The sequence below is a fragment of the Lygodium microphyllum genome, chromosome 25, assembly GCF_053477565.2.
Source record: "Lygodium microphyllum isolate KBCC chromosome 25, Lygodium_microphyllum_v1.1.10, whole genome shotgun sequence".
Classification (NCBI taxonomy): Eukaryota; Viridiplantae; Streptophyta; class Polypodiopsida; order Schizaeales; family Lygodiaceae; genus Lygodium; species Lygodium microphyllum.
Genome location: NC_141159.1, coordinates 90,297,711 through 90,311,535, shown reverse-complemented (window position 1 = coordinate 90,311,535; position 13,825 = coordinate 90,297,711). Strand labels below are relative to the sequence as shown.

General features: G+C 41.3%; 1 protein-coding gene across 3 annotated transcripts in view; it reads right to left on the bottom strand.

Annotated features, from left to right (window-relative positions):
• The window catches only part of LOC148014485 (uncharacterized), a 107,937-nt gene extending 96,330 nt beyond the window's left edge, over positions 1-11,607 (bottom strand). The window contains exon 1 of one of the 3 annotated variants that reach the window (XM_087666452.1): positions 11,464-11,607. The gene's annotated coding sequence lies outside the window, so the exon portion shown is untranslated. Of the gene's footprint in view, positions 1-11,401 lie in introns of all 3 variants that reach the window. The other 2 variants (XM_087666454.1, XM_087666453.1) reach the window with 2 other exon arrangements.
• Between the last annotated feature and the right edge of the window lie 2,218 nt (positions 11,608-13,825).

The window sequence follows — 13,825 nt, the reverse complement described above, 5'->3', positions numbered from 1 at the left end:
GAGGCTACAAAAAGGGTTGTGGAGCAATGCAACCTAGCCAAGTACCTCAAGAAATTTGGACAAGAGTCCGACCACACCAAATGTGTGAAATTTTTTAGGACCTACAACCCTGACAAGGAATGTCGAACGATAACTATGGGGAGGGGAAAAGAAGCTAAGCAAGTACAAATTCAACTCAGTAAGGCCTTGGTGGAGAAGATGTTGGATCTAGAATCCAAGGTGAAAAGAGACAGAAGCAGGATGTTTATGCCATGCTAAACATGAAGAAGGAGCAAGTCTTGACAAATAATGGCATAAGCATTCAAGACATCCCCGACCCAAAAATCAGAATACAGGCAAAAGTTATCCATTTCCTCTTCTCCAACCACAGATACAACTCCCTCATGCATAGAATCTGTGTGCCCATGCTGGAGAGCATGGCAACTCACTCGTTGGATGAAATAAACTGAAACGGCTACATGCGGAAAACCATTGATCAATCCGCTAAGGCACTAGCCTTGGGAAGCAAGCCGGCTGGTGGAAAATCCTCGGCATCAAAGGGAGCTGAGAGAAAGAGACTATCATCCAAAGCCTCATTCATTGGGTATGGGGGAATTTTGACTACTCTCATCCAGGAAGCTGTGAAGGAGACGCAAGATGGAGAGGAATGAGCTGATAAAACATCTAGAAAATCGCCTCCCCATCATGAACGAGAGTAGTCCATAGTTGTCAGGTACAAAAGGTACGATACGGTACGATAAAATACGGTACTAAATGGTACCTTAAGATTTTATAAGGTATAGTACGAAAAAAAAATAACTTGATTATTTTAGATTAAAGATAATAGAATAGATATTTCAAGTCTAAATAGCAATGCTATTAGAGTATATAAGATGAATACTTGAGGGTAACATGCCAAAACCTAATGCTACATGCGCTACTGCTACCTACAACTTATAACTACATAGATGGGAGTGGATACATCATACATGCATGATCATACAAATAAGAGAAGTGTGGGCTTGAGAAAGAGAAGGTTAAGAGAAATTGTTTGAATCTCAAATAACCTAATCTCACAGGAGAATCATATTAATATAAGGAGCATTTAGCTCGTTCCAAAGTGCAGTTCAAATGGGAAAGATGTATCCATTAAGTTGGTACCTTATGGTACTAATACGTAAGGTACCGTACCTAAAGTATGGTATAGTATCAAACCTTTCGTACATGGTACTAGTGCAACTATGCAGCAGTCAAGCGAGAGAACAATTAGTGAGGAGGAGGGAGAACCAGAAGCCCAATCCAGCAAAAGAAAACCAAAAAAGCCCAAGAAAAAGACAACACTGGAGAAGCAAGAAGAGAGAATGACAAAGAAGAAGAAGTAAGAGCTACTAAGAGCGCAAAGAAAGTCCAAAAAAGCTGAAGAAGAGAGAAGAAACAAAGAGAAGACTGAACTACAAAGAACAGCAAAAGAATCAAAAAGGGCAGAGGAGGAAAGGAGAAGAAAGGCAAAAGAAGACGATGAAGAGTTAGAGGAGGAAGGAAGAACAGGACTTGGCACAAGTTGTGCATATGTCCATTGAGCAACAATGCAAATATGAGAAATCAGCAGTAATGAGTCCACCCATGCAAGATAGGACGGGGACCAGTGGTCAAGTGCCGGAAGACTTGCCTCCACCCATTCCAAAAGGAAAAGGCAAGGCCACACTCCACCTGATCCCACCCACCATGCTGCCAACCACCCCAACCATTGCAACAACACGAGGCACCCCAACCGCTGTTGATGCCAGTAACCTCATGGCATGGGTGCAGTTCCTAGTACACAAAGCATATTGAAACCGGTCTATGACTCACATAAAGCGGTAGTCCCTTCAATTAATACCTGGCCTTTTCACATAAACACAAATAGAGACCTCACTCCCTTGCTCAACACCACATTGGCCCCGAAGACTGGCACCCCTCTCGGTATTTCTTTATCAATTAAAAGATGCAAGGTTACAAATGAAATGTTCCAAAGTACAAAACCTATGAACAATTGGCTTTCATCTTTTCTAAGTAAATTTCAACTGCATAAGGACAATACATCATATCCAAAACAACATCCCAAGTAGGAAAACACTTTCTATGAGCATAACTCGATAATTTAAGTGTAGAATTGCAATCTGCAGAACTCTGTATTTATAGTTTTTCATATGTTTCTTGACCTATTCTCAGCCTTATTCCATTCTAGATCTATTGCATACCAATTAGACTACAACCCTTTGACCCTGGCAACATTCCAACAATAAAACAGTCCCACAAACAGCACTAAATCAAAGCTGAAAACCATGTTTCCATGTGGCGTGGTCATCACTTTCTTTAGTTCCTGCATTGGAGAAGCAATCAGCTCCTCCTGAACCTGGATAGTGAGGCTCTTGCCTCAGCAAAAGTGCAAAGAAAACATAGAACCGTACATTCGATGGAATCAGCCCGTCATGCAAGGCATTGTTGAGAAACCCTTCACCCTTCACCTGCAATTTGTGTTTTTGCATTTCTGAGTTTTGCGTTTAGGGTTTATAGCCCCAAAAAGGAGCGCCATCCTAGACTAACTGTGCCTATTTATAGGCCACTCTCTCAATCATTCCTCACAGCTGATTCATTCAGTCCATCACCTCTTCTCTCCAACCTCTCCACTACCCTCACACCCCTTCAGGAGGACATTGCGGTTCGTGCTTCATGGCTGTCATCATCATCCTTGTACTACGGCACCCTTGTTCCCTTGTATCACATTCACTCCATGATTCAGAACTTCATCATTCCATTCATCAGAGTTTCTTTTCTCTTCTCTTCTCTTCTCCATATTTGCCGAGTTCACTCCGTGTTTCTCCCCGCCAACCCTACTGTCTTGCTGGTGCGTCATCTTTTGACATGCATTTCCTCTAAGAATAGAGAGTTGACCAAAGAGAGCAAGCTCTACCTCCGTACATAAGTCTAAGATGAAGAAGTACTCTCCATAACTGATGTACTTGCAACAATCTGCCCTCAGCCCCTAAAAACTTTACACTCAGATCTGCCCCTCCTGCCTATTACGTTTTTTTTTTTTTAAATGCTCTATCTCTCTTTTGGGAATTTGTGCCCAAATTATGACACATGGCATACATGTAACAATTTTCCTGTTTAAACCTTCCGGTCTAAGATTCTCCATGATCTGTGCAAAATTTGACCTCGGCACAGAACATAGAATTAATCCTTATGCAAAAACGAAGATAATGACACGAAGAGATTCTGGGGTCCAAAAATAGTAACTCCCTAAATTTTAGGGATGGTGACCCCTGCATTCCTCAAGTTCTTCTGAGCAACTTTTATCATTGCAACCACATCAAAAAGTGTAATGTGGCTCAGTTACGATGACTTTTATTCCGTGAGCATTCTCACATGTGCATCTTTTGTCTTGGCCAGGCTCATTGTCCTGCACCATCTCCAATGACTAAGCACACAATCCCAAACCATTGGCATTCTATTCTTCAGTGCCCATTCAATATAAAACTAGTCCCAAGGCTCAAATAAACCATTAGTCCAATTTGTCCAATGGCTGCCTCTTCTGGCCATGTAAAGATCCCGGCTTAATCCAAGAGAACTCTGGGGGTAAAAAGCAACATCAACTAAAGAAAAGAAAAATAAAATATTTATATAAGTAAATAAGGAAAGCAACTGTAAAAAGTATCACCACCTACTGACATACCCCCTCTTGAAAGAAGCAAGCGACCTCAATTGCATGCCACACATGCTAATGGATGACACAGGACGATAACAAGATTCTCCATGTTATTAGTACCATCGCATGTATCACTTGCTAACAGATGACACGAAGCGATAGTAGGAGTTTCCCCACTATCATTTGTGCCATTGCAAGTTTAAGTCTCACATAGGTGGAGAATCACGTCCTGTATCCAACTTTGATTACTAGGAGCCTTTCTAATATATATGTTTACGGATGCAACACAGGGCGATAGCACGTATCCCCAAACTATTAGTGTCACAACATGCATATTCATTCAACTAAAGTGTAACAAATACAACTTCAAAGCACTGAGATTTCATTCAATGATACACATGTTAATACTAAGTGTAAACCATACATTGTGCATTATTCAATAAGATGCAGTATTCAACTGTACAATAGAGAATGTACATTGCTTCAAAAAGCATTCTAAGTCACTGTAGGTTCCAACAAGAAAGCTTCTCGGTAAAGTTGCAATAACTAAGGCGAATCAGCCAATTCAACCTCTTCCATTCATTTGGCATCCATTGGTGAATAGTCTTGAACTTCACCAAAAATCTTTTTATAACTCTACCTTTCACTTTCCTATCCTTATGTACCAGGATCTGCTCAAGAACTAGAATCTCATCTAAGTCCTCTACTTCAGCCTGTTCCTCTTGAACCGTATCTTCTGGCACTTCACCAATAAAAGGCCTCAATAGGCTCACATGGAATGCATTATGAATTTTTCAATTCTCTGGCAATTTCAGCCTATATGCCACATCATTGATCTTCTGTGAGACTTGACAAGGGCCATAGTAACGCATACTCAGCTTTGGAAACAAGTGTTCCTTGCCCTTCTGTTTTCTCAAACATGCCTTTTCAAAACGCAATAAGACCCAATCGTCCTTTTTGAACAAGGGTTCCCGACGATGACTATCAGCAACTCTTTTCTGTTTAGCTTGTGACTTTTCTAAGGCATACTTGACCTTTTTATATGCTTCTTCCTAATCTTTTACATAACAATCTGCTTCAAAAATGTTATCTTTTGTCTGCAAAATGGGAGGCAGTTTCTTTCCATCTTCCACAATCTCAAAAGGTGCTTTGCGAGTAGATGAATGCACTGTATTATTGTATGCATACTCAACCAATGGCAAGTAGTGTTCCCAAGAAATCTTATGATCTGAAACATAACACTTCAATAGATCTAAAACAGTCGAATTTGCTTCTTCAAACTGTCCATCAGTTTGTGGATGGAAAGAAGATGAAAATTTCAGCATAGTGCCCATGTTTTCAAACAATGCTTTCCAAAACAAGCTAGTCGTTCTTAGGTCTCTATCATTGACAATTGACTGTGGCATTCCATGGTACTTGAAGATATTATGCATAAATATCTTTACCATGTGTTCTGAATTAACATTTTTCCTTACTGGAATGAAATGTACCTGTTTGTTGAATCTACAAATGATAGTCCAGATTCCATCATTCCCTGAAGAAGTTCTCCGAAGATCAAAAATGAAATCCATGGCAATACTTTCCCATGGCCTTTCTGGAATAAGCAGTGGTTGCAATAACCTTAGTGTCTTCTGTCTATCAAGTTTGACCTTTTCGCATACAAGGCAAGATCTGAAATATGCATCAACATTAGATCTCAAGGTTGGCCAATAGAAGAAAGTCTCTACCGCTTTGACTGTAGCATCTATACCACGATGTCCTGCATACGGTGGAGCATGACTTTCTAATAAAACTTTTGGTCTTAGTAGTTTTGTAACGCATGTTCTTCCATGCATCATGATAAAGCCTTCTTTGAACACATAATGATCATGATGTTGGCCATTGATCAACTATTCATAGATTTTAGAGAAATCTTCGTCATCACCATATTGCTCTTTCATATCATCCAATTCATGGTGATAAGAAATTGAAACAGCTGACACCTGTGGTTTGCGAGATAAAGCAACTGCAACTATATTCTTCTTGCCTTCCACATGCACTATCTGAAAATGAAACATAGATAGGAAATTTTCCCCCAACGCATGTGTTTCTCTGACAATTTAGCTTGTGTGAGAAAGTATCTAAGTGTTTGATGATCCGTTTGCACTACAAAATCAACACCAAGCAAATAGTGCTTCCAACTAGAAAATGCATGGATTACAGCCAAGACTCAATCTGATGGGGTAAGATCAACAAAATCAACACCAAGCCAATAGTGCTTCCAACTAGAAAATGCAGATTACAGCCAAGACTCAATCTGATGGGGTAAGATCAACAAGAAAATTTGTTGAGAGCGGGCTTAATGCCGTTAAGAGGTTAACACGTTAGGACTCCAAGAGGAATAGCCATAGAAAGTAGAAGCAGGATTAAGCCATGACGGGGTGCAACGAGATGAGGAGTGGATTCCACCACCTCCCTCGCCACAACTAGAACCCTCCTCAAGATGAAGATACCACAGCAGAAAGGAAAGCAGAGGCTAAAAAGAAAAGAGCTAGAATGCTTGAACAAGCACACAAAAGAGCAAAGGTACAACCGCCTACAATCCCAGAGCCTCCTATATCCCACCGAAGAAAGACTGCTTACCCATGAACTAGAACATGGAGCTATCAGTGTGGGAGCAGTGGGAAAACCATCGTCAACCCTTTGATTTCAGTTTCCAATACCCAGCTGCCCTGAGCAGAGTACTATCCACCGAACTAGTAAAGGAGTAATCGCCATGGGAAGAAGGCTTGGTGACTGATGGCTCACCGAAAGAGAAAAGAATCCAACCGCATGGGAGATGGAATCTCTGAACTACTGGGAAAATAAGGTTAAGGAGGTACCCCACACGGTTAAAGGCTATGAATCTCAACCTAAATGGAGGAGAAGAGTCTGAAATGGTAACGTAGATACCTTGATGTTGTTTTGCAGCTCCCTACCCTTCGAGCGGAATGATCTGACCTATCTACCGTATCCTAGGAGGGTAGGAGTAGATTTTGATCTTGACATTCATGGCCAATACGACTTCCCCAATATCTACAACATCAACGACACAAAGCCCAAGGAAGCGCTCACTTTCTCAGAACAAGATTTATGGGACTCCATGGCCCACTTCTTAGGCGAATTCTCTTCCTGCCCAAACCTCGCCTTTGTAACAACATGTAACTATATTAGATTACTAAGGACACTCCTCAAGCAACCCCCCGCACCGGCAAAGTACCATTTTCTGCCGCTCTTTTTTGACATTAATGCAAGAATAGATAGTTGTGCCATGACTCGACCAATGCTCCGTGCTGCTCTATTCCAATCATTTTGCATGGCCCTCCTTCAGGACATGAACAACAGCCATTTTACCAGTTCTAGCCATCTATTTTTGTCCACCACTCCTCTCCGTGTTAGGATAGGCCAAAAAGGGTATATGCTAAGTAGGAACTTCCTTAGTAAATCATTGAAGCCGCCTACCTCCCCATCTCACACTCAAGAGCCCGAGGGATAGATCCTCTATTTTGTACCACCCCTCAAAGGTCATAATAAAAAAAAGAAGCGAAAAAAAAAAGAGGAGAACAAACAGGAAAGAGAAGCACCTCACGAGCAAAGCAGTTAGACCACCTCACTTCATATAGGTCATAAGCACTACATCTAAGGATTCTCAAGTTAGATGCGTCTGATGGCTTCAGTCGGCCGGCTCCATTCCTAACCCCCTAGCTCTTTTTAATTCCCTACTATACACGCTACGGACACATCAGAACATACCTACGGAGGTCACACTCGCCTACAGTTAGACCTATCACCCTAAGCCGCACCCATTGCACCTCCCTTATGCACGAACTGGGTCCTCAAGTGTGGGACACCACCCAGGCTTACTTGCATAAGACCCAACTCCCAGTTCCACTCACACGAGCACAATGCACCACACGATAAGGTAGACACACCCCCTAGGTAGTACACTTCTTTTCTTTCAAATAATGACGGATACTGCAAACCACCAACATCGGAGAACCCACCATCCACGCAGCATATCCTCGGCCTCCAATAACATAATCATTTGCTAAGCTTCTCACCTAGTACGCACCCACACAAGGCCCATCATCACCTCGGCAACCACCCTTCCAAGCACCAAGCCCTCATCAGCAAAGCCCCGCAAGTGTCATGAAACTTGCAATCGTCTAGAAGGAGGATTCATCTAACACCATCCCCCCACAAGGGCTTGTAAACAAACTCAAAAAAGCCATCTGGCTACACCCATCGCACCTTCCAACTACTATCCATCAATGCCATAAGACTGGCACTAGGCTAGGAGAGGGATAATGTTAACCTCAACATAAGAAAAAAGTAGAAAAGCGCAAGTCGGGACCTAAAAGAGGTGACCCAGAAGGAAATCAAACACAATGGAAGAAGCAAGAAGGGAAACGGCCGAAAATGCAAGGGCGGCCTCATAAATCAAGTCAAAGGCAAAAGCGCATTTTTACATGCAAGGTGCCCCTAAAACTGTTGTAAAAGAGCACCAGGCTCCCTCCTATGTAAATTGTAAAAGGTAGACGGGCATAGGTAAAGAGATAAGGCAAATAGAAGGAAATGGAAAAAATAACCTTGCCACAATAGCCGGTCATATAAAAAAAAAGTTGACCACTCGAAAGGGATTTAGGGTTATGTATAAAAGCCAAAAAGTGAATAGAGAAGCTCATTATTTTGGTATGTGGCAAAAGTAAACTCATCTTCTTCTCTTTGCTTACTTGTGTATGCTTGAGAGAAGAAGTGTGAGACAGTGAGGAAGTGAGTGTGTGAGAATGAGGGATCTTGGAGGTGAAGCTCTCAATCTTCTCCTCTCTTCTTCTTCTTGTCTCTTCTCTTCTCTTGTCTCACGCGCGGCTATGGAGGATGGAGCTTGGAGGTGGAGGCTAGAGGATACTTGAGCTCGTATCACGAATCATGGAGCTATTGGTGTGCTTGAGGGAGGAGGCAACTCATTCGGGCATTGAGGTAAGCTCACTACACCCCCGTAGGATCGAAGGCGCGTCAATTAGGTGAGAGATAGCCATAGGTGCTCACTTGAAACACTTTAAGGAATAAGCAGTCCATGAGTCTTGAGCAGTGAGTTCCCTCTACATCGGAACATGGTCAAAGCATGTTCACAGTAATTAATAGAATTACCCATTACTTTTTAAAAAAAGAGCGGTCAACACAAGGTCAACACAAAAGATGAAGAACCTACATTTGCAAATCAAAGACAAAGCATCCTCCAAAGAAGGCCCCAAAAAATCAAGGTTAGGCTATGACGAAGAAATCTCAAGCCAATTAGATAGAAAAATCATAATCAAAATTGATGATATACAAGAAGATGACGGAGAATAGAAAGAGTAAGAAATACTCGTGGTCAACCAGCCCCAACAATCAAAAGGTTCGACATTACGATAACATAGTTCGCACACAAAAGCCATAGAAAAGTACAAAGAAGGGGGCAGCAATGAAGTGATGTAGTAAAGAATCACAACCACCTACACGAGACATCTAAAGCTGAAAACCAAAAAAAAACAAGTGTGAAAATAATTAGATCAGCAAAAATACAAAGTTTATCACAGTTCAAGCAGTCGGCCAACAAATGCAAGAGAGGTGAAACAGTATGGCAACAGGTGCAGCAGCAAAATGAAGCAGTTCCAGCCTTCAACAACAATGGCAACACCAAAGAGCAAAGGGTGCAAGCTCCATTTAGCAACCAAACAAGTCACCTGTGTCAAGAAGGATATCAGACAGCATAGAGACAGCTCACCAGTTACAGATGAAGGGCTGAAGATGAAAAACGCAGAGTACGAGAAGTTCCAGCAGCGAAAACACAGAGCTTCAGCAGAGCACCCAGCAGCAAATCAGGTCATCCAGCTAAGGAAAAGGTCGCCCAATAAGCAGCAGACCCAAGACAACAAAACACAGCACTTTCAGTCCCAAAAACAGTGAATAACAACCAGCACCAAAAGCAGCAATACCGATCATTTGATACCATGTGAAACTGGGCATCCGATACCCTGTGAGAACCAGCAATGAAGCCAAAGAATCGCAATTGCTGGACCCTGAGAAGAGTGAGCAGCAACAGAGAGAAAACAAGAACTCAAATGAAGAATGAACAAGTAAGCAATGGAATCCTCTCTCCAGACAGCGATGATTCAATACAACAAGAATGGAGGAGTGCAGTATATAAAGGCCCCATGACAAGACCCAAGACAAATGAGCTAGCCCTAAATGGGCCACCCAATTACCCAAGAAGGCACCCAATACAAAGCCTAACAAAGAACCTAACACCCATGAAATGGGCATTACTAATAACAATTCTAGGTGTCCTAGATCTTGACCCATGCATCACCAATATGTGCATAACAAGATATAGGAGATTATTGTTGCTGGAGCTAGACCCATGTCTCCCCAGGTCCTTCTCCACATGGGACGAAATTGAAGTTATGTGATTGTGACAAATGAGAACTTTATTAGGATGAAATGTATCTTAATGGTATATATAGGTCAAACTTATGTCTTTTTGGCTTTGTATATTACTACCATGCTTAGGTATTATGGATATCTGTGTTATGTTTTTCACCCCAACCTTTTGGCATCTCAATACTCCCATCACCCATGATAGTACCTGTTAGGATTTTATTTTAGCTTTAGCTTGCTTACTACATCTTTTCCAAACTATTGTAGCACTCTATAGATGGTTGTAACTCATGGTCTCATAGGTCATTTTGGCCTTTTGCAAACATCGATAAATCATTCCATCTCTCTCTCTCTCTACTACAGTGAGACAACATTGTGAGAAGCAAATCCTAGAAAAATCGTATGGTTTGATTAAGAGGTAGGGCTTAGAAAAACTTATCAACTGCTCCTAGATCAAGAATTTTTCCAAGAACAAGTTGGTTGAATGCCCATGTCAAGAGTCAATCTATCCATGAATTTTGATTTGGGCATGGTAATTCCACGTCTTAAAAAGATTGATCCAAGTAGAGTTCTTCATGTGCCCATGTCACGCGGCATTCTTGATGTAGTCATACCATGTGGCACCCCACTTAATTGTGTGGATCTTGCCATATGTCCTACTTTGATATCCATCCAAGTTTTGTAATGTTGTACTTATTATAGTCATGTTATAAGGAGAATCAACTCATTTTGCAAGTGTAAGATGCAAGTCAAAAGGTGAAAAAATAGGATTCTCTTTTTTCTTCTACAAAATGAAGTGTATCTAATTATATTACTCAAAGACAATGAAGTACAAGTGCTCAACGGTCTAGTTGAAGCTGAATGCAAACCAACACATATGAATACAAAGGGCTCATTCTAGATGCAAACCAAATCATATGAATACAAAGGCCTCTCAGGGCATTTGAAATTAGAATTTTTGCCTTCTCACGACGATGGATGAGGCTACTTGATTGATTTTAAGAAACAGTTGGAAGGAAAGGGAGTATCATATGTAGATGACATAGAGCGGAAGCCTTTCTGGTACTTAAACAAAAGCTCATTTGACAATCTTGGACAATCCATGGTGAAATGGTAGTAACAGTTGAAGAGGGTGCACAATCCGCAAAGCAAAGAGAGTTGCTGTCATTTTAGGTGAAGGAGAAACACCATACCCAAGCAACATGTCAGACGAAAAGACCTCATAAGCAACAATATGCATGCAGGCAAACGTTTCTGGTTTTGCAGGTCTGATTTTCTGCACAATAAGCTGACCTGCGTATTTGCCAGGATGCACATCACAAATGGGAAGATGTCGATCCACAAATATATAATACCTTCTGAACTCAAGAAACGAGCAACTCGGACTCTGTCAGGATTCACGAAGGCTTCGCACGATATTTTTATCCAGCTTTCGCACTCGACGTGTCACAAGAATGTTTGAAATGCTCAGGAACAACCGAGGCTTACCGTTTCCTCCTCCTAATGTATTTCGCATTCTTTTTTAAAAAAATTTAAAGCGAGGTTTAATGTGACATGGATTGCAAAATATTTTTAACAGATTTTAAAAATTTAGACAAATGTTGAACTTTACCCAAAAAATTTAGCAAATACAAGCAATCTAATTCGAAATCTATCCAAATTTTTGAGTTAACGGTCTTTGTACTGTTATCAAAACCTTTTAAATGAATATCAACAAGTGTTGTTTGTGGCTTCGACCGGCTACACACCAAATTGCAAACACCCACTTTGCAAGTATTAACTAATCAAAGTACTTATTTAGGTGTTAGGCATCTGTAGTCTTTTACACACAGAAGAGGACATGATATCTATTATTTACTTGCTAAACACGTGAACTCCCCACCCACTCTTGGACAGGGAGTCTCCCGCGCCAATCTAGAAAGTGATAGACAAGGGTGCACTTTTTGCAATTGCAACCAATTAAAAAATAATAAACATATTATATTTTTATTTTTTTGTGAAATATGTCTTTTTGGTGTGTAAAGGCTTTGTGTCCATGTCCGCACCTAGCTTCAAAAACTGCATGCCCACACTCTGAGCAGGCATATGTCATTTTGTGTATAACTAGCTTTATTATGAAATATTTCCATTTTCCATTGCAATAATTAACCTAGGGAAAATAGGCCAATGTAGCATCATTTAATGGTATTATTATGGTCCCCCATTATGTCCTCTTTTGTTTTCCATATATATAATTTAGAAAATATAGTCTAACTATATACACCATATGGCACTCACATAAATGAAGGGTATCACAAAAAAGTGACAATGAGGGGTCAATAGAGTTGCTCTAGATGATGCATTCCTTTGAGGTTTTACAATATCTGCAATATAGAAAATTTTACATAGCTCAATGGTTTAGACTCACATTGAGTTTATATGTAATAGATAATAATTTGTATCATCATAACTTTAATTGCCTTTTAAATGTGCAACTTGCAAAAGTGCCACTAAATTAGGGTGCTCTGTGTGTGTGTGTGTGTGTGTGTGTGTGTGTGTGTCAAGTATAGGTGGTTGCACTGAGTAGGTAAGTGGATAATGCAGCTTTGGGCATGTAGCAGCAAAGGCAATGGTAAACATGGAGGTGGGGATGTCTAAGTGATAGCGAGCAATGTTGAAGCCCTTGGAGGAGGAAGAGGTGAGGGCACCATCCCCTAAGAAGAGGGAACTAGAGGTGGAAGAGCCCTATAGCACACTCATGGAGGATGCCAACATCCATGGTTTCATGCAAATGGTTTCGTGCAAGCGGCCACACAAGGATTGTTGGACCATGGGGCACCATTGCCTGCACATACCTACCACGATAAGCACCCTACGTGCCTCCAAAGGGTTATCCCTAGCATTTTCCGATGTTTACTATTTGTGTGAAAATCTCAAGGGGGCAGATCACCTTCCATGTCAATTTTAATGAATCTCTACCATTGAATATCCCTCATGTTAGGGGTTAAAAGCCGCATGTGCCTAACCATCTACATTTACTTGTACTTATTGCCTACACACATATACGTTATAGGTGATGGCCGCCCATCACTCACTTTATTCTTTATTCTTTCTATGATAATAAAATAAGTGCCTACCAAGGCAAGCACAACAACAAACTAGTGTGTCAACTTGGATGCATTCTTAGCTATGTACTTTAGCTCCACTGCTCATATGCATTGAGTTAGTTGCATATTGGCAAATCTATGTTGCTTTTGGGAGATCTTGTATGCATAGTTGGCTTATGTGTATGCTACTCTTTTGTTTGGGATTGCATCTATATCACTGACATCTTTGGATCTTTGGTAGTATTGTAACGCGTCTACCTGTTCACTTGCAAGACACGTCTTAGTAGCCCATCGGGAAGAGAGTCTAGAAAGCACCGCCCGGCACTCCCATGGAATGTCATGGGGTTTGCGATCTAGGCCTTCCCGAGAGTCTGCCACGAAGCGAAAGCATTCCGGCCATTCCCACTTAGGACCGACCCGAATCAAGGTTTTCCTAATGGTCAAGTTCCTAGAAAGTAACCAGCATTGAACCCCATACGAACTACTTTACGCAGAAACGTCAGGGTCGAAGCAGAATTCATGCTGCACTTGGTTCAAGGAGAATGGGAAACGAGAGGGATACAAAGCTCAACCTCTCTGTCCATAAGGCATTGTCCCATTCCATTCCCCTAAAATAGCACAAATCGGGACT